At 38.1% G+C, this 22,751-nt stretch overlaps 1 protein-coding gene and 1 non-coding gene across 2 annotated transcripts in view; both read left to right on the top strand.

Annotated features, from left to right (window-relative positions):
- The window catches only part of Baldspot (elongation of very long chain fatty acids protein baldspot), a 164,419-nt gene that overhangs the window by 112,425 nt on the left and 29,243 nt on the right, over nucleotides 1–22,751 (top strand). The gene's annotated exons all lie outside the window — the stretch shown is intronic.
- On the top strand, nucleotides 4,550–4,745 carry LOC137234068 (U2 spliceosomal RNA). The gene has a single exon (XR_010947672.1). It is a non-coding gene; the product is annotated as a U2 spliceosomal RNA (small nuclear RNA).

The following is a 22,751-nucleotide window of genomic DNA, read 5'->3' as shown; positions in this document are numbered from 1 at the left end:
TTTTTTTTAAATTCAAATTTTAAAAGAAAAGTTAATATCTTTACAATATATAAGTAAATTATGTCAACATTCAACTCCAGTAATGATATGGTGCAACAAAATACAAAAATAAAAGAAAATTTCAAAATGGGCGTGGCTCCGCCCTTTCTCATTTAATTTGTCTAGGATACTTTTAATGCCATAAGTCGAACAAAAATTTACCAATCCTTGTGAAATTAGGCTTAGAATCTAGGACGATAACTTTTTTCTGTGAAAAAGGGCGAAATCGGTTGAAGCCACGCCCAGTTTTTATACACAGTCGACCGTCTGTCCTTCCGCTCGGCCGTTAAAACGATAACTTGAGCAAAAATCGATATATCTTTACTAAACTCAGGTCACGCACTTATCTGAACTCACTTTGTATTGGTGTAAAAAATGGCCGAAATCCGACTATGACCACGACCACTTTTTCGATATCGAAAATTACGAAAAATGAAAAAAATGCCATAATTATATACCAAATACGAAAAAAGGGATAAAACATGGTAATTGTATTGGTCTATTGACGCAAAATATAACTTTAGAAAAAAACTTGGTAAAATGGTTGTGACACCTATACCATATTAAGTAGAAGAAAATGAAAAAGTTTTGCTGGGCGAAATCAAAAGCCCTTGGAATCTTGGAAGGAATACTGTTCGTGGTATTACATATATAAATAAATTAGCGGTACCCGACAGATGATGTTCTGGATCACCCTGGTCCACATTTTGGTCTATATCTGGAAAACGCCTTCACATATACAACTAGGGGCCACTCCCTTTTAAAACCCTCATTAAGACCTTTCATTTGATACCCATATAGTACAAACAAATTCTAGAGTCACCCTTGGTCCACCTTTATGGCGATATCTCGAAAAGGCGTCCACATATAGAACTAAGGCCCACGCCCTCTTAAAATACTCATTAACACCTTTCATTTCATACTCATATCGTACAAACAAATTCTAGAGTCACCCCTGGTCCACGTTTATGGCGATATCCCGAAAAGGGGTCCACCCATAGAACTAAGGCCCACTCCCTTTTAAAACACTTATTAACACCTTTCGTTTGATACCCATATTGTACAAACAAATTCTAGAGTCACCCCTGGTCCACCTTTATGGCGATATCTCGAAAAGGCGCCCACCTATAGAACTAAGGCCCACGCCCTTTTAAAATACTCATTAACACCTTTCATTTGATACTCATATCGTACAAACAAATTCTAGAGTCACCCCTGGTCCATCTTTATGGCGATATCTCGAAAAGGCATCCACATATAGAACTAAGGCCCACTCCTTTTTAAAACACTCATCAACACCTTTCATTTGATACCCATATCGTACAAAAAAATTCTAGAGTCACCCCTGGCCCACCTTTATGGCGATATCTCGAAAAGGCATCCACCTATAGAACTAAGGCCCACTCCATTTTAAAATACTCATTAACACCTTTCATATAGTACAAACAAATTCTAGAGTCACCCCTGGTCCACCTTTATGGCGATATCTCGAAAAGGCGTCCACCTATAGAACTAAGGCCCACTCCCTTTTAAAATACTCAATAACACCTTTATTTGATACCCATATCGTACAAACAAATTCTAAAGTCGCCCCTGGTCCAGGTTTATGGCGATATCCCGAAAAGGCGTCCACCCATAGAACTAAGGCCCACTCCCTTTTAAAACACTTATTAACACCTTTCGTTTGATACCCATATTGTACAAACAAATTCTAGAGTCACCCCTGGTCCACCTTTATGGCGATATCTCGAAAAGGCGCCCACCTATAGAACTAAGGCCCACGCCCTTTTAAAATACTCATTAACACCTTTCATTTGATACTCGTATCGTACAAACAAATTCTAGAGTCACCCCTGGTCCATCTTTATGGCGATATCTCGAAAAGGCGTCCACATATAGAACTAAGGCCCACTCCTTTTTAAAAGACTCATCAACACCTTTCATTTGATACCCATATCGTACAAAAAATTCCAGAGTCACCCCTGGCCCACCTTTATGGCGATATCTCGAAAAGGCATCCACCTATAGAACTAAGGCCCACTCCATTTTAAAATACTCATTAACACCTTTCATATAGTACAAACAAATTCTAGAGTCACCCCTGGTCCACCTTTATGGCGATATATCGAAAAGGCGTCCACCTATAGAACTAAGGCCCACTCCCTTTTAAAATACTCATTAACACCTTTCATTTGATACCCATATCGTACAAACAAATTCTAGAGTCACCCCTGGTCCACCTTTATGGCGATATCTCGAAAAGGCGTCCATTTATAGAACTAAGGCCCACACCCTTTTAAAACACTTATTAACACCTTTCGTTTGATACCCATATCGTACAAACAAATTCTAGAGTCACCCCTGGTCCACATTTATGGCGATATCTCAAAAAGGCGTCCATTTATAGAACTAAGGCCCACGCCCTTTTAAAATACTCATTAACACCTTTCACTTGATACCCATATAGTACAAACAAGTTCTAGAGTCACCCCTGGTCCACCTTTATGGCGATATCTCGAAAAGGCGTCCACATATAGAACTAAGGCCCACGCCCTCTTAAAATACTCATTAACACCTCTCATTTGATACTCATATCGTACAAACAAATTCTAGAGTCACCCCTGGTCCATCTTTATGGCGATATCTCGAAAAGTCGTCCACATATAGAACTAAGGCCCACTCCTTTTTAAAACACTCATTAACACCTTTCATTTGATACCCATATCGTACAAAAAAATTCTAGAGTCACCCCTGGCCCACCTTTATGGCGATATCTCGAAAAGGCGCCCACCTATAGAACTAAGCCCCACGTCCTTTTAAAATACTCATTAACACCTTTCATTTGATACTCATATCGTACAAACAAATTCTAGAGTCACCCCTGGTCCACCTTTATGGCGATATCTCGAAAACGCGTCCACCTATAGAACTAAGGCGCACTCCCTATTAAAATACTCATTAACACCTTTCATTTGATACTCATATCGTACAAACAAATTCTGGAGTCACCCCTGGTCCATCTCGATATCTCGAAAAGGCGTCCATCTATAGAACTTAGGCCCACGCCCTTTTAAAATACTCATTAATACTTTTCATTTGATGCCCATATCGTACAAAATAAATTCTAGAGTCACCCCTGGTCCACCTTTATGGCGATATCTCAAAATGCGTCCAGCTAAAGAACTTAGGCCCACTCCCTTTTAAAATTATCATTAACACATTTCATTTGATACCCATATCGTACTCTCAACTGAGTATGTAATGTTCGGTTACACCCGAACGTAACCTTCCTTACTTGTTTTTACAACTTACCGTTGTTGCAAATATGCAACATAACCTTTCTTTCAAAAATAAATAAAGTTTTTTAAAATATCAAAAAACGTCAAAAGAAATGTTTTTAGTTTAGAGATTTCCCATCAAAAAACCCCACTTTTATAAAAAATTATGTTATTGCGCTGTGAAGGGTTATTTTTGGCAGAAAGAGTTATCAATTTATACGAAAAATTCGAAATTTCAGTGAAAACACGTAACGGAATTGAAAGAATTATCCTAATAAATTATAATAGCTATAAGAAAATGAAAAAAATTGTAGTTTGGTGACTATAAAATAGTTTAACAACTCTTTGGAAGAACTGTTCGATATTTCGCATACAAATGCATTAAAAATTTTATTTTTATAGACCTCAAAACGTTTCATATTATTATTTAATTTGATTCTATACTTAATATTTATCATTTTACTTTAACATAGCATATAAAATTAGAACTATGCCCCTGAATTATCCTATTCTGTATATTTTTAGAAATTTAAAAACCGTTTTTACTTAGTTTTACCCCATCCAACCATTGCAAAAATGTTAATAAAATTAAAATGCAATGTTAAAATGAAACTGTGGTTAATATCCTACCAAACGGCGTATAGCTTACCTAATCCATTATTTTGCATGTATTTTATTTGACCATTACAAAAAATAAAAAATTAACTTCGACTTATTAAAAGTCCTTGAAAGGACACCCGCAGGTACAACCTTTATATGGGCAATTTACTCCTGACTCCAATCTAAAGAAAAGTCCTTATGTCATTAGTTCTCCTACAGTTACTGGTTTACGGGATATTAGACAATAAAGACATATACAATTTTTTAGTGCATTTTTAGCCTTTAGGGCAAATTTCCGTGGAATTTTTTCACTACAGATGGCCAGATTTTTTTTACAGATATTATTTTTTATCCCCATTCTTTCAGAAAATGCGTGGGGAGCGAAATGATTTGATAATTTTGCAAATCCCATACATTCTGTGGGTGTTCTAATATATATATATATATATATATATATATGCATGCATTTTTCCTTACTGCAAACGTACCTAATACGTTTGGTTATATCCATCATAGCAGAACGTTATGTTTTTTCATCCACCTCTCATTTTCTTGCAGTGTTCCATCGTAAAATTCTCATTTATTTAATACACAATTCCATTGTAATATTTATAATTTTTCTGGTTGTAGTTATCGCTTCTTGGCGCAAGGCTTAGATCAAAAGTGTAGGATCTGTTCTTATCAGCTTAACATCTGGTAGATTCTCCATCGGGGAACAAGAAATGTTAAACGAATTTTTGGAAATAGACGGAGTGTTTAGGAGCTTGCTCCACCTCTGTCATGGGTTGGTCCGACATTGCAGTACTGTCGGAAGCCGGCTCGAATTTTTAAATAAATATAATTTAAGTTGAATGCGAATTTTTCTCACGCCGATGGTTGTACGTAGAGCTGGATTCGATTCGATTCTCAAAAAAAATCGATTAAATCGGATCGAAAAAAGTTGATTGCTGCTTAATTGGTACACGGCTTTCACCCATAATCGAATGAGCCAATATCCCACATTACGGAATTGTTGTATTTGTAATCGAATTTGAAAAAAAGTTTCATGACGTAGCGCTTTTGAAATTTTTCGACTTATTTTCTCTCATATTTCGCTACCAGTGTTCGGAGTATTTAAAACTGTTACCTGAGTAAACGTCTACGCCGGAGTAAAAAGTAAATTTTTGGAGTATATTTTTTCTTCCTTTTTGAAAGCGGGCGATCAAACACCATCAAATTGATTTGGTGGCTTGGCAAACCTTTCGATTGTGTTTTTGGAATGTTTCTCAGCAAAAAAGTTATCTGCCTTAGCAGATGCACATGGAGTCGGCCTAGAACGTGTAGGATTACCAATTAATGCTCCCATTAACACACCACATTCTATCTCCCCGCATATTTATCGCGAAAAAATATTATTATTATTATTTTCGGTTTACCATACATACTTCATGCTCTTTTAATGACAGACGGTTTCACGACCGGGGCAGATTCCTGTAGTAACGATAATGGCGACCTGGTAACTGACGTACAGAGTGTGGGGGAAGACGAACCCGATACCCCGATCGCCGATGATGAAAAATACTCCCCGGCATCCAATATCACTGCTAAAAAATCAGAAGGTGCCAAGTAATGACGGCATACCCGCCGGGCTGTTCAAACATGGCGGCGAAGAGTTGGTATAAGATAAAGAAGCAAAAAAAAGTGGGTTTGCAATAAATTTTGACAAGGCCTTTGTAGCCACGTCACTGCTGACGGATATAAATTCGAGACTGTGAAGGATTTCGTTCATTTGGGAAGCAGCATTAAAAGCAAAACAATTTCGGCTTGGAAATCAAACGGATAATAAAATAACTCTTGGCAAGAAGTAAGTAAGTAAAGTCCTCTCTCGACGAACAAAATTCTAGCTCTACAAGTCACTCATCATACCTGTCCTGATGTATGGCTAGAAATCATGGAAGGTGTCGAGAGAAGATGAGATGTCTCTTGGAGAAAAGTTCTCCGGCAAGGTTTATAGTCCTATCCGTGATGTCGACGGCGAGTATCGAAGGAGGTATAATGATGAGCTATATGAGCTTTATGCAGACATGACGATAGTGCAGCGATTGAAAATCCAAAGGCTTCGCTAGCTAGAACATGTTATGCGGATGAACGAATACGCTCCGACAGTTTGTATACAGAGGAAAGAGAAAACCTTCACTGAGTTTTGAGAGACAGTTGGAGGAATATTTGGTCTCGCTTGGTGCCCCCAAATGGCGACTATTATCGCAAAACAGGGCCAGCTGACCTCACTGACTCAACGTACTTCATTTTTATATAAAGCTTCAAGAAGTGATGTATGTTGAATTTTGGCAGGATTTACAGATCGCGTCCGGACACATTTTTTGCTATTCCCGTTCCGTACGAAAAAAGTACAAAAACTGAAAAAATTGTAAAATGTGAACAAACATGTCTTAAGACACGAACAATTAATTCACGTCATTTCATCCAATAGGCACTTGTAAACAATCAGCTTTTCGTGCGTATAGAATAAAAACTTCAACCAAAAGATATTAGGTAATAATACTATTCAGTTTCCAACTCGACCCAAATAAACCTTTGAGATAAAAAATGTAGTAGGAGGTAAGAGCGAAACAAAATACTCCGATTGGAATATAGTCTGAAGACTGCGTCAGCAATGAAACATGTTGTCAAAAGCGTGACGTCACACCCAGAAAATTTATTTCACAGCTAACTATGATTTTTTGCTCTCTCATTTTTTAATGCGGGATCTGTTTATGGCTTTCACCGCTCGACAGTTTCTGGCGCTTGCTCGCAAATGAAGGGGTACCACTGGTCCTCTCATCGGAGTGGGATTATTAGTGTATTTCATACTGAAATATCATAACTTTTGTGCTTTTTAAAACCAATTTATAGCAGTAGTAGAGAAACAAACCTCATGCATTGCTATAGGAAAGTTATGAATGGCGCTTCATGTGCTTCATGCCACTTGTTTGAACATTTCAGCAAGCCAACGACCCGAAATATACGAGCAAAGTAGCAAAAAGATGGTTTGAGGAAAGCTAGATCGAAGTCACATAGTCACCAGACATAAACCACATGGAGAATTTGGGGGTTGATCTCTGCAAAAATCGTTGGATCATGTGGTCCACTTGTGTCATACTGGAGTACTTACAATTATACTCCACTGTAATGCAGCAATGGACCAACTCATGTTTCTAACGAACATATTGTAAGCCGATCATTGCTCGTTTTTAACGATTGTAATCACTACACGATGTTTATTGGACTGTGGGTACTCCATGGATTACTCTGATGTAATGCGGAGCTGGAGTGTATGGTCCAGTTCTAGGGCATCGCAATGTTAATTGGACCATATTTTTTGTATGAATTGTGGTTAATTTTGCTTGGTCCATAGCGAGTACTCCATACATACATGCATGGAGTACTCGCGATTTTTGCAGGGATGTTAACGCAAGCCAACATCGAATACGCAAATATGAGATGCTGTAAAGAGTGTCGACTCAAAGTCTCGTCCTGTGCTGCATTCTAAAGAATAACGGTAATGCATCTAAATACATACCTACTTATTTAAATATTAGCCAAAATTCAATGTAAAAAAATCACAATTATATAAATGATCCGTCAAAATAATCCTTACAATTGGTATACCACAAATTTTTTTGAACGCGCAAAATTCGCTACAGTTTTTCAAAATATTTGTTTATCTCATTAAAATGAGACTAAGGTTGAAATTGTTTCACGATATGATTTGTTAGATATTTGGGCTATAATAGGAAAAACTAAAATTTTTTTATAGAAGCGATTTTTATTAGTATGTACACTACTAAGATTTTGACCGCAGCTGTACTTTAATTAAATATTGCACACTTATAAGTACTGAAGTTCACACTATTGATGTATCTACAGTATAAATATCTATCTATCTATTTAATAAGCTGTTATATCTCAAAGGTGCCGAAGTTCAACTATTTCTAACGTTGTTTGTAAATTATTTTTTGTTTGTTTTTGTCCATTAATACAGTGGGTTTATTATTGCATTTAACTTTAGTTTATGTCCACAGAATTTAACACATCTTTCATTATTTAATTGACTTACATACGTCCCATTTCAAAAATGGTTTATTATACAAAATATTTGTTAACAGCTCTCCAAATTAGAGAAACATGTATGAGAATACTATAAAACTATACTTAGGGCCTCATTCTGTATTCCGAACGATAGCTCAGACAAACGATTCGTCTCCAAAAGATTTCGGCTAACAATTGTATTCTATATCATTTTCGTTTGGCCTTTACGTTTCCTATTAAAGGCGAAATCAATTGTCTATTGATATGTTTCCATCGTTTAGCATAGTACAAATACACTAGCGATTCGTCTCTGAAGCGAAACGAACGTTCGTTTCGTAATACAGAATGAAGCCCTTAACTTTCCTTAAAAAGATGTTCTCAAACGAAACTAATCTATGGTTTTAAACCGTTCACTAATTAAAATTCTAAACCCTTTACGATTAAAAGTTTGAGCCCTAAGCGCGGTATCCACATAATATAGGGACTCTTTAAAGCATATAAATTCATAAGATGAAAAGTTATATCCGTTATATGAACGCACCTCGGTTATGCTCGGTTTTCAGTGGTGCAAGTTTAAACTCCAGTTAAAGTTGACTAGAGTTTAACCCTGCCACTTCGGCCGCGTAAGCTGAGATGAGCAGCAAAATTGTATCTTATCGAACAAAGTGGGAAGATTACACTATAGTCAAATTTCACTGGAGTTTAAACTCGCACTGAAAACCCGGGCTATAATTGTCGATCAGCTGTAAAAGAATACACTAAACAAGAAAAAAGAACACTTGTGCCCAAATAGAATTGCAAATTCCATTAAAAAAACTTCATAAACACAGACACGGTTATCTCTGGTATTTGGCCGACTGTGTTTTTAGAGGGTCGTTGCTCAAGAAATAATCAGACGCACATATCTTTCTTGGCGAAACCTAAGCCGGTGTAATGAAATTTTAAACCAAGTTTGGTCTGGTCATATATTTACTCCATGCCGAAAATGGTGTGTCCAACAACCTCGAATATACCCAACAAGTATTTGGGCAGTGTTTGGCAAGCGCTCCGAGTGTATTTCTGCCATGAAAAGCTCTCAGTGAAAACTCATCTGCCTTGCAGATGCCGTTCGGAGTCGGCATAAAACATGTAGGTCCCGTCCGGCCAATTTGTAGGGAAAATCAAGAGGGGCACGACGCAAATTGGAAGAGAAGCTCGGCATAAGATCTCTTCGGAGGTTATCGCGCCTTACATTTATTTGTTTATTTATCATGACATTTCATGTTGAATGCTAGTTCTTCTAAATTCTCAAGACAGTGACTCAACTCGAGAATCCTAGCATTCTCAGCAAAAAGGGAATTTTTATTAAAGTCAACCTTTACTAAGGTTGAAAAAAAAGGACCCAACTTATACTCAAGTGTGGTTCCCTATTGGACCTCAAATGCAAGATTCCAATACTACAGAATTTTCAAGAAAATAAAATAAAACAGGTATAATTTATTCTATTTTTTAACGTTTTATTACTGCTACCAAACAGGTATTTTATTCCTCACAATAAAGAGCTGCTGGCTTTGGTGTTACCACCGGAAAGGTTTTTTTTCAATCCCAACTCAACTCGATATCCAATGAGTGATATTAATTGGAGAAATGTGCTGAATATTCATTTAAGAACTATGCATTTTTTTTAAATCTCTCCAAATTTGGAGAATAATCTGAGGTTGACGTTAGAGATCGACTCAAGAACTTAAACAAGTTTACAAAATTTCTAAAAAGTTTGATAATGAATGGAGAATGATGTTGGTTATCAACTTGAGAACTATCTGGTTTAAGAATAATTAGTGAATGATGTTGGATATCAACTTTTGTCAACGAATGTTCTTAATACTGAACTTGTTTCGTTCGCTTTAGAACGATTTTTTCTTTGAGTGTAGATATATATTTCTCCATGGATGTAAAAATATTTTTCAATGTTTGTTGTGTAAACAAAATCCAGCTGTTGCCGTATCTGCAAATTATCTAGATAATAAAAACTCAATGTTGCCGTACAAAAACCCTACCCGAAAGGCGCCCTTAAACTGTGACTGGAAAACTGCTCTGTAGTTTAACTTGAGTTTAAATTTGACTAGAGTTTAAGCAAACTTAGTTTAAGCCTAGCTTAACCAAACTTATAAAGTGTGCAATTTTTAAAGTTTCCTTCTAAAAAGCTACGTATTGTCTGTCTGCTTGAATTTTATTAACTGCTGCTGGCTTGTTCACCTATCGTTTAACTTAAAATTTGTGCATTTAAGCTCTGCTTAATGTTGCCAATTTTTGCGCCCACTTTTTTTGTTAAATAACACAAGTCTGCGAAAAAAAATTTGTCAGCTGCATGAGATATTTTTACTGAATTATATGTTTTAAAGTGCGCTGATTTCAAAAGTGATGACCATTTTTTTCTATCGCATAAGGATTTTTTGCAAATTCAAACACAAAAAATTGGTTAAAGCACTCCTTTATTCAAAATTTTCAAACAATAAATATTTTTTTAAAGCAAACGAAACATTATTTTGATACATATACTTATTAATGTTCTTTATGAAACCTCTTCTTCTTTTCCTTGATACTTTGACGAGTCCTTTTCCGATCTCCATCTTCAGTTTCTCGCTTAAGCAGCCAACAGTAGTCAGCAAGCATAGTGACATCCCATCGCCCTTGGTACCTTCTCTCGATATCACGGACATCCTGGTGAAATCGCTCCCCCTGCTCTTCACTGTAAGCTACCAGCTCGTCTTGCAACCTTGAGCTCCGTATGCTGGTAGTATCCATTGCACAAGGGTTTTATAGTTAGGATCCTTAGTATTTCCCAAAAACTTTCGCACTACGTCCTTGAACGATACCCAAGCTTCTTTTTCCTTCTCATTCATAGTTTCCACAAATGAAGGGTCCGTTAAAAGTTTTCTTATGTCGGGCCGGTGAAAACTCCCTCTTTCAACTTTGCTTCTGACAGCTTCGGGAATTTTGTACATAAATATTTGAAACATTATCCATCCTTTTGCAGCGATTTTACAAATTGTTTCATCAAACCCAATTTGATATGGAGAGGGCAACAAAACCTTTTTTGGTGGTACCAAGGTAGTGTTTATAACATTTTCCTCTCCAGGTTTTAAAGTTTATCGGGATGGCCAATCACTTTTTTCCAGTGCTGTTCTCTGGCTCTACTATCCCACAAGCATAAAAAGCATGGGTATTTGGTATAGCCTGCCTGCTGACCCAAAAGCATTGTCAGTATTTTGAAGTCCCCACAAATCATCCATTAACGGTCTTGATACTTGATTTTTTCCAGGATAATGGCCAAATCGTTATAATTTTCTTTCATATGCACAGAATGTCCAATCGGAATCGAGGCAAATTTATTTCTATTGTGCAATAATACTGCTTTAATTCTAGTCTTAGATGAGTCAATGAATAGGCCCCATTCAGATGAGTTATACTTTATATCAAAGCGATGTATGAGTTCTTCCACATTATTGCAGAAAACTAAATTTCCTTCTTTTGAGAAAAACTGGGTAAATTCTTTTTCTCGGTGTCTGTACCAGTAGAAAGAAGTGTCAGGTGATAAAAGGTTTTTGTTTTTTAATCTAGAACCTAACAGTTCGGCTGCATCTTTTGAAAGATCTAAATCTCTTACCAAATCATTGAGCTCACGTTGAGAAAATAGTTGAGGCCTTCCATCTTCGTCAAAAGATAAATATGAATTCGCCTTGCCAACAGCTCAGGTTGTTTTTCTCCATTATCAAATAAAAATCATATAGGTTTATTACCAATGAACATAGATATTGCAATATACATAAAAACTTATGTGATATAATAATTTGAATATTTTTTCTGTTTTTAGGAGGTCAAAATCTGTAAGAAAATGTAAAAAAATCCTATGCAGTTTTTTGGTCTAAGACCTGTGTAATTGTTTGATTTTTATATGCATATGTTCATACGTGCAAGTGTATTTATTGACGGTTATGTATACATATATCGCTAGGGGCATATCCAAATTAATAGCCTTTTTAACGCGCTTATATTAGCTTCACTTGTATGTATGCTTGTTTGTTATATCTAGCGTGGTTAAATAACTCACTACAATACGGTTGATGCTTAATAGCGAAGACACGAACCTCTGTGCCACGGCGTGTTTTTTAGTTTCTTAAACTATATTTATGTTATTTATCTTGCATTGTTTCTCTAACATTTATGCCTTTCTTTGTATAAATTTGTACATACAAAATTTTTTGTTTCCATTATGTATCAAATCACAAAGTATGAGATTAAAATTTATGCATATTTGATACTAATTACTAGCGCTCTTAAAAATATTCAAATAACTCGAATAATCGAGTATCCGATTATTCGATTTTAGATTTTGGTACAGTTATTAATCGAATTTCGCTATTCGAATAGTTGATGTATTTAGATTATTCAATGTACACTATGTATATTTTAATATTCGAATTTCAGCAGCGATTATCGAATAATCGACAACAAGCAATAATTCGAATAATCGACGATGTGCGATTATTGGATTTTTAGAAGTCGAATTCTGAAAAGCCAATATTATAGTAATCGAATAGTTCGAATATTCGATTAATCGAGTATCACGGGCTCTAATATTTACCCCATCGATTGAATATTTTTTTATAGTTTTTTCTTGCATTAAGCAGCTATCTTTTGTATAACGTAATTTTAGTCAAAATGTCATTTTAATTTCGAAACACATGCCACTTACTCGCTAAGAAAACACCCACTCAATTTTTGGCCTACACCCACCCACTTATTGATTTCATATGTAAATAAAAACGATACAAACAAACGTGTTTCGGCATAATTTACCTTATAAAGGCTAATGTTCATGTCTAAAGAATTAATTAACTAAAGTTTGTTTACAATTTCTATTTTTAAAAATCTGATAATACATATTGAGTGCTATGATATTTCATTTTGTGAATAGTAGTTAGTTGGTGTTTTTTTTATCGAATTTTTGATATAATGGCGCGAAATTAGCACTGTAAACGTGAAGGTAACTTCTTAAGTTAAGAATAAAATGGGAAAGATTCCTGAAAATATTTTTTAATTTTCTGCCATACAAAGGCCTCAGCTCTATTTTTTTATATTTTTTTTTTTTGGAAAATTCAAAAATCCAACCGAATTTTGAGACAGTTATAGCTTGTACTGTATTAGACTAAAATTGATTGGGCTGCAAAATCGCATACTCTATAAAGTTAAGAAAAATCTAAAAAAAAATTAAATTTTTTTAATTATCTCTATTTGCGAATTTATTCTAAAACATTTTTGAGTCCTACTTCGGCGGACGAAAGGTTATGGCATTCTACGGTTTTTGCGCGGAGGCCTGAACTACCATGGGCAGAGCCCAGGTATGTTTTATCTTCGGTTGAATCCGATGGCTCGGCCGACATGTGTGTATATGTGTTCGTTGATGTTTTTATTATTATGATAGATTTTTTTTTCTTCTCTTTTTTCAACAATAATGTGTACATTTCATTTGTGTTTAAATTTACATTGCAAGTACGAAATTCATTTTAAATTTATATTTCAAGATTAGGGTATATACATACATATATACATTTTTATATTACATTTTAAATTTACATTTCAAAATTAAGGTATTTACATTTCATGTATAGAAAACCTATCAAACTAGGTCGGATCTTGCTTCTCCTCAGCCAGAGAATCGTACCATCTTGGAGTTTTCTTTCAGCTTGATTATGGCGTGATCTTCGTCCACCCTACGCGCCGTGTTACACCCTTTTGCGATTTAGCCATAGTCCGGGCGAAGAAGTCTGGGGCGTGGTTTCCATTGGTAGTATCGTGTGGCTCTCGGGTTGGTGCATACGGTATATTGTCACCAGTGGTTGGTTTGTCGCATACGATGGCGTTTAGATGGCCGGCTATTGATGGCGGGCCCCAGAATGTCTTCACGTCCAGTATTCGTGGCTTATTTAGCGGCCACGGTACTGCGTCGAATGGAGGCGGTTCTTCGGGCATGGCATCTTTTGTTCGTGCTTCTCTCGGCCCGACGACGTTGCGGTTAAACTTTATTTCGGCGGTTGATGTGTGTGTTGATTCTGGTAGTTCTTGGTGCCAGTCCCGATGGTCTTGTTTCGTAAGTTGTGCCACCCTTGTTTTGATAACCCGTTCGGTAGGATTTTTGTGGGAGGCATACGCTACAGTAAATCGGTGGGTGATGTTATGATCCCTCAGGATCGTTGCCGGGGCGTTAGTGACGAGTTGCTCACCATTATCGCTGAGGAGGATGGCCGGGTAATAACATTGTTTTAGTGTTGTGTTGTGTCTGTGTTCTGCGGCAGTGTTTGGCCCTTCTAGGTGTGTGGGTGCTTTTTGATGTGTTTCTATGAGCTCTAGGTGTTCTCTTTTTCGCTCTTCGTTGAGGTGTTCCGCTTCTCTTATGTAATGCAGGGTTACGGGTGCGTTTGCTTTGGTTGTACCGGCTGTGGTAAGGGGCTTTCCATCCAGTGAGACGGTAACGTTGCGCTTTGGCAAAAAGTCCATACCCAGGATAACACTCTCGGCCAAATTAGGGATAACAGATACCAACGTACTGGCTGTTTGATCATTGTATTTGACTTTGACCGGGTAGGAGTGGGTGCTCGCAATGCATGATAGGTCGGCGAGTTGCACGTTGCGACGTTTGGATAACGGTGGAATCTTTCGTCGTTCCAGATGCCTTCTTACGGCTTCATTGATGTATGTCACGGTGGCCCCCGTGTCGATCAGGGCGCGGCACATCAATCCTTCGATGGACACCTGTATGTAAAAACGTCCGTCGTTCCCCTTCCCTTTGGCTACGGATGATAATAGTGCCGGTGTTATCGGATTATTTCGGTTCATTCCGTAGCATGCACAATCCCTGGAGAGCGTTCCGTCTCTGCCGCATCTAGAACAAAAAAGTCGTCTTTTGTTGGTGCAATGGGAGCGGTGGTGGCCGCGTTTCTTGCATCGCCAGCAGGTGTTTCTTGCATCGTAACGGTCAGTGAGTGTGGACAGGGAGTGCGTTATTTGATCATTCTGCTCCTCCAGCTCCTCGATTATTACTGTGCTTAAGCTATGTGCTAACAGTCGGCTCTGTTTGGCTTCTTCGCTCCGCAGTAGTTCGTACTCGTCGGTGAGCTCCATAAGCTGATCTATCGTTTGGTACTCGCCCCGCTTCACAAAAAGTCGATACTCCACCCGTAGTCCGTCGTATATGCGTTCTAGATGATCTTCTTTGCACAAAGTCGGGTGGCGGCGAATCATCGTCTGGAGGGCGAGGATATAGTCCTTGGCCTTTTCTCTACTCGTCTGTTTTCTTTGGCGGATAGCGTCCTCTAGCTGGCCAATGTGTCGCTTCGGCAAAAAAAATGTTCCGCCTTCGGAGCAGAAGTCAGCCCATGTGTGTAGTTGTTGTTTTCGCAGGCGGAACCATTGAAGGGCTTTGCCACGCAGTATCTCAGGAAGGGTTGGGAGGAGTTGATCTGGCTTAATCAGATAGCATTCTGCCAGTTCCTCAATCCTTTCCAGGAAGTCGTATAATGTGTCGCCTCCAGCGTAATGTACATCCCAGCGGTGGACTGTATTCATGACCTCCGTGTTACTTATGCCGCTCTGCTCGCGCTGGGGGATATTGCTTTAATTGTGCCGGTCGGCGTGGTGTTTTGCGTAGATGTGACTGGCCGGGCCTCTTCGGCGGCGATCTCCATCCCTACCTCTCTCAAAAGATTTTCTGTTGACTTACGCTTTCGTTGGTCTCGGACGTATGCGCTGAGTGTGCTGCTCAATTCGGCGACGGTATGTCCTTCGGTGTAGATTCGGTAGCGTTTGCATTCTTCGATTAGCCTCTCCTTCTTCAGCAGGTAAATCCAGCCTAGAGAGTCGACGTTGAGCGTGGTGGTGTTGGTTTCGCTTATCTTTGTGTCAATTGTTGGTTGTGTGTTCGGTGAACCCGTTCCTGCAGTGTTGGTGCTCTCGTTGGTTTTGGCACAGTCGCCTGAGGAGACGGGTCCCTGCTCGGGCGCCATTTATGAGGTGGGTTTGGTCAAAGGCTGAGGTATTCTCAAGTCAATCCAGAGTCGGATGGAGGTCCCACTTCCCTCACCTAAATAAATACACAGTAAATTAGTGTTTTGATTTCGAACACACACACACGCGGCTCTCAGGCTAAAATATCCACAACCTTGAATCCAGGAGAGAGAGAGAGAGATGTTCCCTAGGTAGTGTCGCTGAGAATATATTATAATCCAAGGACGACGGCTCTCCACAGAGAGAAATATAGTGCTAGCTAGCGGTGGCTCAGATCAAGTGTCGGCAAAAATGTTGTGTGGATGTATTAGTGAGAGCGCTTTGATCGCACGAACCAATTGATTCACTGATCATTCGCTTATTAGACTGCAACTGCTAAGCACGCAATAAACAATAAATTATTGATGCGCACAATGGCAAGCGAATATTTTATGTTGAACAACGCCTTTGGGCAAATTCAATGCGTTTTATGCTATAAAACATTTTCAGCGACGTATGTACATAACATCAAACGACATTTTGAAAGTTCGCATAAAAACTTAAATAAGTTGAATTCAACAAAAAAATTAAAACTTTTTGAGGAGAAAAAGCATTTATTTTTAGAAAAAATAAAAGGGTGGTTGCCCAATATGCAATTCTCCGGGAGGGAAAAGAAAGGCAAAACGAAATTAAAGACTGAGTTATATTCTTTAATAAGTTTTGAACTGGCGAAGAAGGGTAGACCGTTCACTGACAGTAAATTTATTAAAGACTTAATTATAAAAGTTTTTGATAAACTAAGTATGAATATAGACTTTGAAAAAGATATTCCTTTGTCTCCAAGAACTTTAGTACGTCGTACTGATGAGCTGGGGATAGCTATTAAATATCAAATGGCAAAGCTTTTGGAAGATTGCAAATTTTTTTCTATCTGCTTAGATGAAAGTACCGACATTAATGACACTTGCCAACTTGCCATTTGTGTTCGAATGGTAATGGCCGATTTTAAGATTTACGAAACATTATTTTCCATTGAGAGCTTTTATGGGCACGTAAATGGAAAGTCTTTATTTGATGTGGTCAATGAAAAGCTCTTCTCCTTGGTAGATTTGGGAAAATTGTCTGGAGTTTGTACGGATGGGGCTGGTACTATGAGTGGTAGGAACGAAGGCTTCGTAGGTCAGTTAAGTAAGCATGGTATTGGAGCATCAGTCCTCCACTGCATTATACACCAGGCGGCACTTTCTTCGAAGTTTTTAACAGATCACCTAGTCATGAAAACAGCAGAGGAAATTATAAATAAAATACGTTGTGGTCACCAATCACTTTCCCATAGGAAATTCGCAAGCTTTTTGAAAAGCAAAGGAGCAGTCCACAATGACCTAAAAATGTTTACGGAGGTAAGATGGTTAAGCCGTGGCGATTGCCTTAATAGGTTGTTTGACCTAAGAGCAGAAGTTCTACAATTTCTGGAAATAGATAAAAAAGAAGTTAGTTTTATATCGTTGCTCAAGGATAAAAATTTTATTTTGAACTTGGCGTTTTTGTCAGACACAACGAAGTTTTTGAACGATTTCAACCTACAACTTCAAGGAAAAGGGTTAAGTTTACCGGATGCTTACAAAATCTTAAATATATTTAGGACAAAGTTGTTTTTACTTCTAAGCGATTTGCAAAGCGGTGATTATTCCAGTTTTTCGAAAACTGCAATGATTCTTTCTGACTTTAGCACGAGTAATACACATTTGGAGCATTCCTTTATTTTTCAAACGCTTTTGGAGAATTTTCAAGATAGGTTTAGGGATTTTAAAAATATGAGTCCACTAATAGAACTTTATGAAGATCCTTTTCGGTGCGATATAACTAAATATCATTTCGAGCTTCAATGCGAACTTGTTTTTCTAAGAAGTGAAATGATTGTTCCTGATGTCACAAATATAATTGAATTCTGGAAGAATTTGGATGGCACAAACTATCCTGAGCTTAAAAAAAAATCGTTAATATGTTTTTCATTATTTCCTTCCACATATTTTTGTGAGCAAACATTTTCCGAGTTGAAATATATTTGTTCAAAGCAGCGGAGTAAATTGACTTCAACAAATTTGAACAATATACTTTTAATACGAAAGTGCCATCCAAATTTAATAAAAAAACAAGGAAGGACGGGACTGTCTTCGGCTGTGCCGAATACTTCATAACTTTCATGAATGGGGCTGAAAAATAATCTTATCCCATTCGTAATCTCCAAATAATGGCGCTGTATAAGATAAGAAATATATAGTGAACAGATGTATATACCTAAACGATTTTTAAGACAAATGTAAAATAAAAAATGGTAAAAAACCCCCTTATTTCAACGATCGGTTGTATGGGATATATATTATATATAGCTCTTACTTACTACTTTAAATTCCACTTTTATATACAAATAGATCCCTATAATTTTCCTAATAAATACATACGTTTTTTACTATTACTATTAATATTTACGAATTTAAGACTGACACCTGATTGTTCTAGAAACAAATGGGCAACAAAACTACATATACACTAAAAAATTAAGAATTTTGATGAAAATTCGCCGAATTTTCGAGAATTTTTAGTATTATTTTCAAATAAAATTTACAGTTTCTCTATTAGATCCTGTTGCATTTTTTCATATTAAATTAATTCATATTAATAAAATGTATTTACGTAAATACGTGCATATATTTTTCGCTGCGCAACTAGCGATACCAACACTCGATGTCGACACGCCAATTGCTCATTGCAGACTGAACCAATCACTAAACAAAGAGCGCAGGCTATCTGTGTGAGTTGCTCACCATCTTAAGCAATGATGACATGATATGAAACTTATCGCTCTCTGAGAGCGCGTGAAAATGTGCATTTTTTATAACATTGACCATAGATGCCATCATCCTCAAAATCAAATTTGGGCATTTCGGAATAACTTTGGGGTATTTTACATGGTAAAGGTTTAATTTATGATTTTCACCGAAAACTTACTCAAGATTGTCAAATGGGATATCAAAAAACTCGAATTTTTTCAGGATCACAAATACAAAAAAGAGCTTATTTTACCCGTTAAAAATTTTTCCGTGACAACACGTGAAATTTAATTTTTTGATAGCTAAGATAAAATGTACTTATCTCTTTTCGTGCTTTAATATAACAGCTCATTTAATTTTGTTATTTCTTGTACCTTTTTTACAAATTTTTGATCCGCTTATGTAGTTGAATACACTTGAAATGAAAAATAATGAAAACGCACCGATTTTCTTGGAATTTTTTTTGCGCGGTTTACGCAACTCTGATCTTCAAGACCCATTCTTGGAAACGAATGAAGTTTGTTTACAATCGAATGAACCAATGTTTACAATTGAATGAACTTTAAGACCCATTCCTGGAAACGAATTGAGAGAGAATGAATGTTTCGTATCATGTCATCATTGATCTTAAGATGTATGAAACGCCGATGTCTGGCTCAGATGGGGAAGACGACGGTGAATGGCGGTGGCTCTCGCCAAGGGGTGATAACGGCGGTAGTGATGATCACGCCCGAAGAGAGAGAGTTTTGAATGACGGTAGTTTTCACCAAATAGCTATGACGACGGTGGTGGCTAGACTTCGAGATGGGATGTCCAAGGATCGGGATGGCGATGATCTTGTACCTACGGCGAAGTGTCGATATTAGTATGAGGCTAGTCTAACTAACTACAATATTTTGGCTAGGGTAGTAGGGGAGTTTGTCCCGCCGCAGGCGCTGGGAAGTGTTCCCCTCTTACCTGAGCTGTATATCCGTACATTACCCTTCCTGTGAGTAATAGGGGGGGTGAGCCCCGTCTTACTCAGAGGAGATGATAACAAAATATTACGGTTGCCCAATAGGTCGGGAGGGGAAGTACCATCGGCAGAACCGACCTTGTAACTTTACCTCCACCCAAGGGGAATCCCTGGAATATGGGTGAGGCTGCCCAATAGGCCTGGGTGGAAGTACCATCGGCATAACCGACCTTGTAACTTTACCCCCCGTCGACCCAAAGGGAGCCCCTACAATGTATTTATATTGGCTCGGGCAGTCTGCCAGGGTAGTGGGGAAATCCGCCCCGCCACTGGCGTTGGGACGGGTTTCCTTCCTACCCGAGAAGGCTGCTCGTGCATTACCTTTCCGATGAGTAATAAGGGGTGTAAATCCCGTCTTACTCAGCGGAAATGTGGGTAAACCTGCGGGGCGTCCGATAAGCAGGGGGGCGTACCATCGGTGGAACCGACCTTGTAACGCACCCTCCTAACCCAAGGGCACCCCTTGTCCACCGCCAATGGCGGCCGACACGCACTTCCCTTACCTGCGGTGAAGTGTGCCTGGTAGTGATGGAACGATATTTCGCTATTGGTGATTGCATCGCCGCTATTGACAAATCGCTAATAGCTGTAGCTATTGCAATCCAAAAATATCAGTGATTGTGATTGGCGATTTTCCTTCATTCGATTCTTTTGAATGGCAATCACCTCTGGCAGAATATCGCCAATAGCGATTATAGCGATTGGCGATTTTCCTTCAGCATGAAATTCTAATACTAATATTGATAGCGGGGATGCAATCATCGATAGTGAAATATCGTTCATCACTACTCATCTGTGTGCTTTGCTTTCAGACTGAGTAAAAAAGTTTATTGGCGACAAAAAGGAATAATTTTCTCGAAAATTGGAAAAAATATACTTTTACAAAAGTTTGCCAGCTATTCTCGAAAAATGGGGATAGTTGTCTTAAGAACTGCACAACGAAAAAAATTTCTCGTCAACAGATAGTGGTAAATAAGGGCGAACAAAGTATGCCTTTTGTGCAGAGAAATTGTGGAAACAGCGAACGGAACAAAGCAAACTTGTGCAACAACAATTTCGACGACGAAGTGATGTGCAATAATTGCAAAAAATGGTTTTGCAATGGACGTGGAAGCACATCTGGATCCCAAATTGTTAAACTTTCGGTGAGGGCTAAACATAGGGAAGTCACCCTACATTCTGAAGGTCCACTTCGAGAAACAGTACTAAAACTTTACTCGTGTGGCGTACGTAATGTATATGAATTGGGATCAAGAGCAATGTTGTTGTTGTTATTGTTGTAGCGATAAGGTTGCTCCCCGAAGGCTTTGGGGAGTGTTATCGATGTGATGGTCCTTTGCCGGATACAAATCCGGTACGCTCCGGTACCATAGCACCATTAAGGTGCTAGCCCGACCATTTGGGGAACGATTTATGTGGCCACATTAAACCTTCAGGCCATTCCCTCCCTCCCTACCCCCAAGTTCCATGACGAGCTTGGGGTCGCCAGAGCCTCGTCTGTTAATGAAACAGGATTCGCCGCGGATAGGTGAGGTTGACAATTGGGTTTGGAGAAGCTATATATTGCGCTGGCAACCTGAAAGGTTGCGCTACACAGCCCCTTGAATCTGGTATTTTAGTCGCCTCTTACGACAGGCATACCTAACGCGCTGGGGTATCAAGAACAATGGAAACCACTTATAACTGATCGTTCGTTTTTGCTGTGGTTGGTTAAGGTGCCTACCGAGCAAGAGCAGTAGCGTGCACGACAAATATCAGCAGCACAAATAAACTAATTAGAGGAATTTTGGAAGGAAAATATCGATGCAACATTTCGGGATTTAGAGAAGCCAGGTATAGACACTGAACCATCACAAGTGCTTTTGCGTTATGAAGATGGTTATCAATACGACATAGTTTTTGGTCCAATTGTGCGCCTAGAAACAGAATACGATAAAAATTTAATGCATGTGTTATTCATGAGTTAATACTTCTAGGCTGTAGCCGTTAACAGTTTCATAAAATTAAATAATTTTGTGTTTTGATGGAAAAATAAAAGAATTATAGAAACATATATCACTCGTCTTATTGTAAACAGATTAACTCAAAATTTAAGTTTTTTGGGAGAATGCAATTCAAGCTTTGTCATATGGTTTGTATATGGTTGAATTCTCCGGCTAATTTCTAGGGCACTGAAGTGGGTGGCTAATTTTCTGCTAAAGAATATTTTTATAATAGTTTGGAGAATTTGCTATATTTTTCCTCTATATTTTTCATTAAAAACTGATCCACTTTACTATACAAATATTATGCAGCCAAATACAACTTTCAGAATAAATTCATACGGAGTATTTCTGAATACATCGGCGTTGTTGTTGTTGTAGCGATTAGGTTACTCCCCGAAGGCTTTGGGGAGTGTTATCGATGTGATGGTCCTTTGTCGGATACAGAACCGATACGCTCCGGTAACAGCACCATTAAGGTGCTGGCCCGACCATCTCGGGAACGATTTATATGGCCACATTAAACCTTCAGGCCATCCCTCCCTCCCCACCCCCAAGTTCCCTGAGGAGCTTGGGCTCGCCAGAGCCCCGTCTGTTAGTGAAACGGAATTCGCCGCTCGAAAGTGAGGTTGACAATTGGGTTGGAGAAGCTATATATTGCGCTACACAACCCCTTGAATCCCAATCCATCGGTGTAGTATAATATAGTAAATAAATCATGTTTTTATGGTGTTACATATACAGATTTATTTCGGGTTGATTCATCTTACATTTAAAAATCAAAGCATTTTGAATTAGCAAAATTTATAAAACAAAAATGCATAGACATCTATTTCAGCTAGTTTCATCTCATTGAGTGTAATACGAGAATGAACATATTAGAATTTCACATTACATCAGTTTACTATAAAAGGTA

Source organism: Eurosta solidaginis, chromosome 5 (genome assembly GCF_040869045.1).
Source record: "Eurosta solidaginis isolate ZX-2024a chromosome 5, ASM4086904v1, whole genome shotgun sequence".
NCBI classification, from domain to species: Eukaryota; Metazoa; Arthropoda; class Insecta; order Diptera; family Tephritidae; genus Eurosta; species Eurosta solidaginis.
The sequence above is the reverse complement of the archived record's forward strand: the minus strand, read 5'-3'. Positions and strand labels throughout refer to the sequence as shown.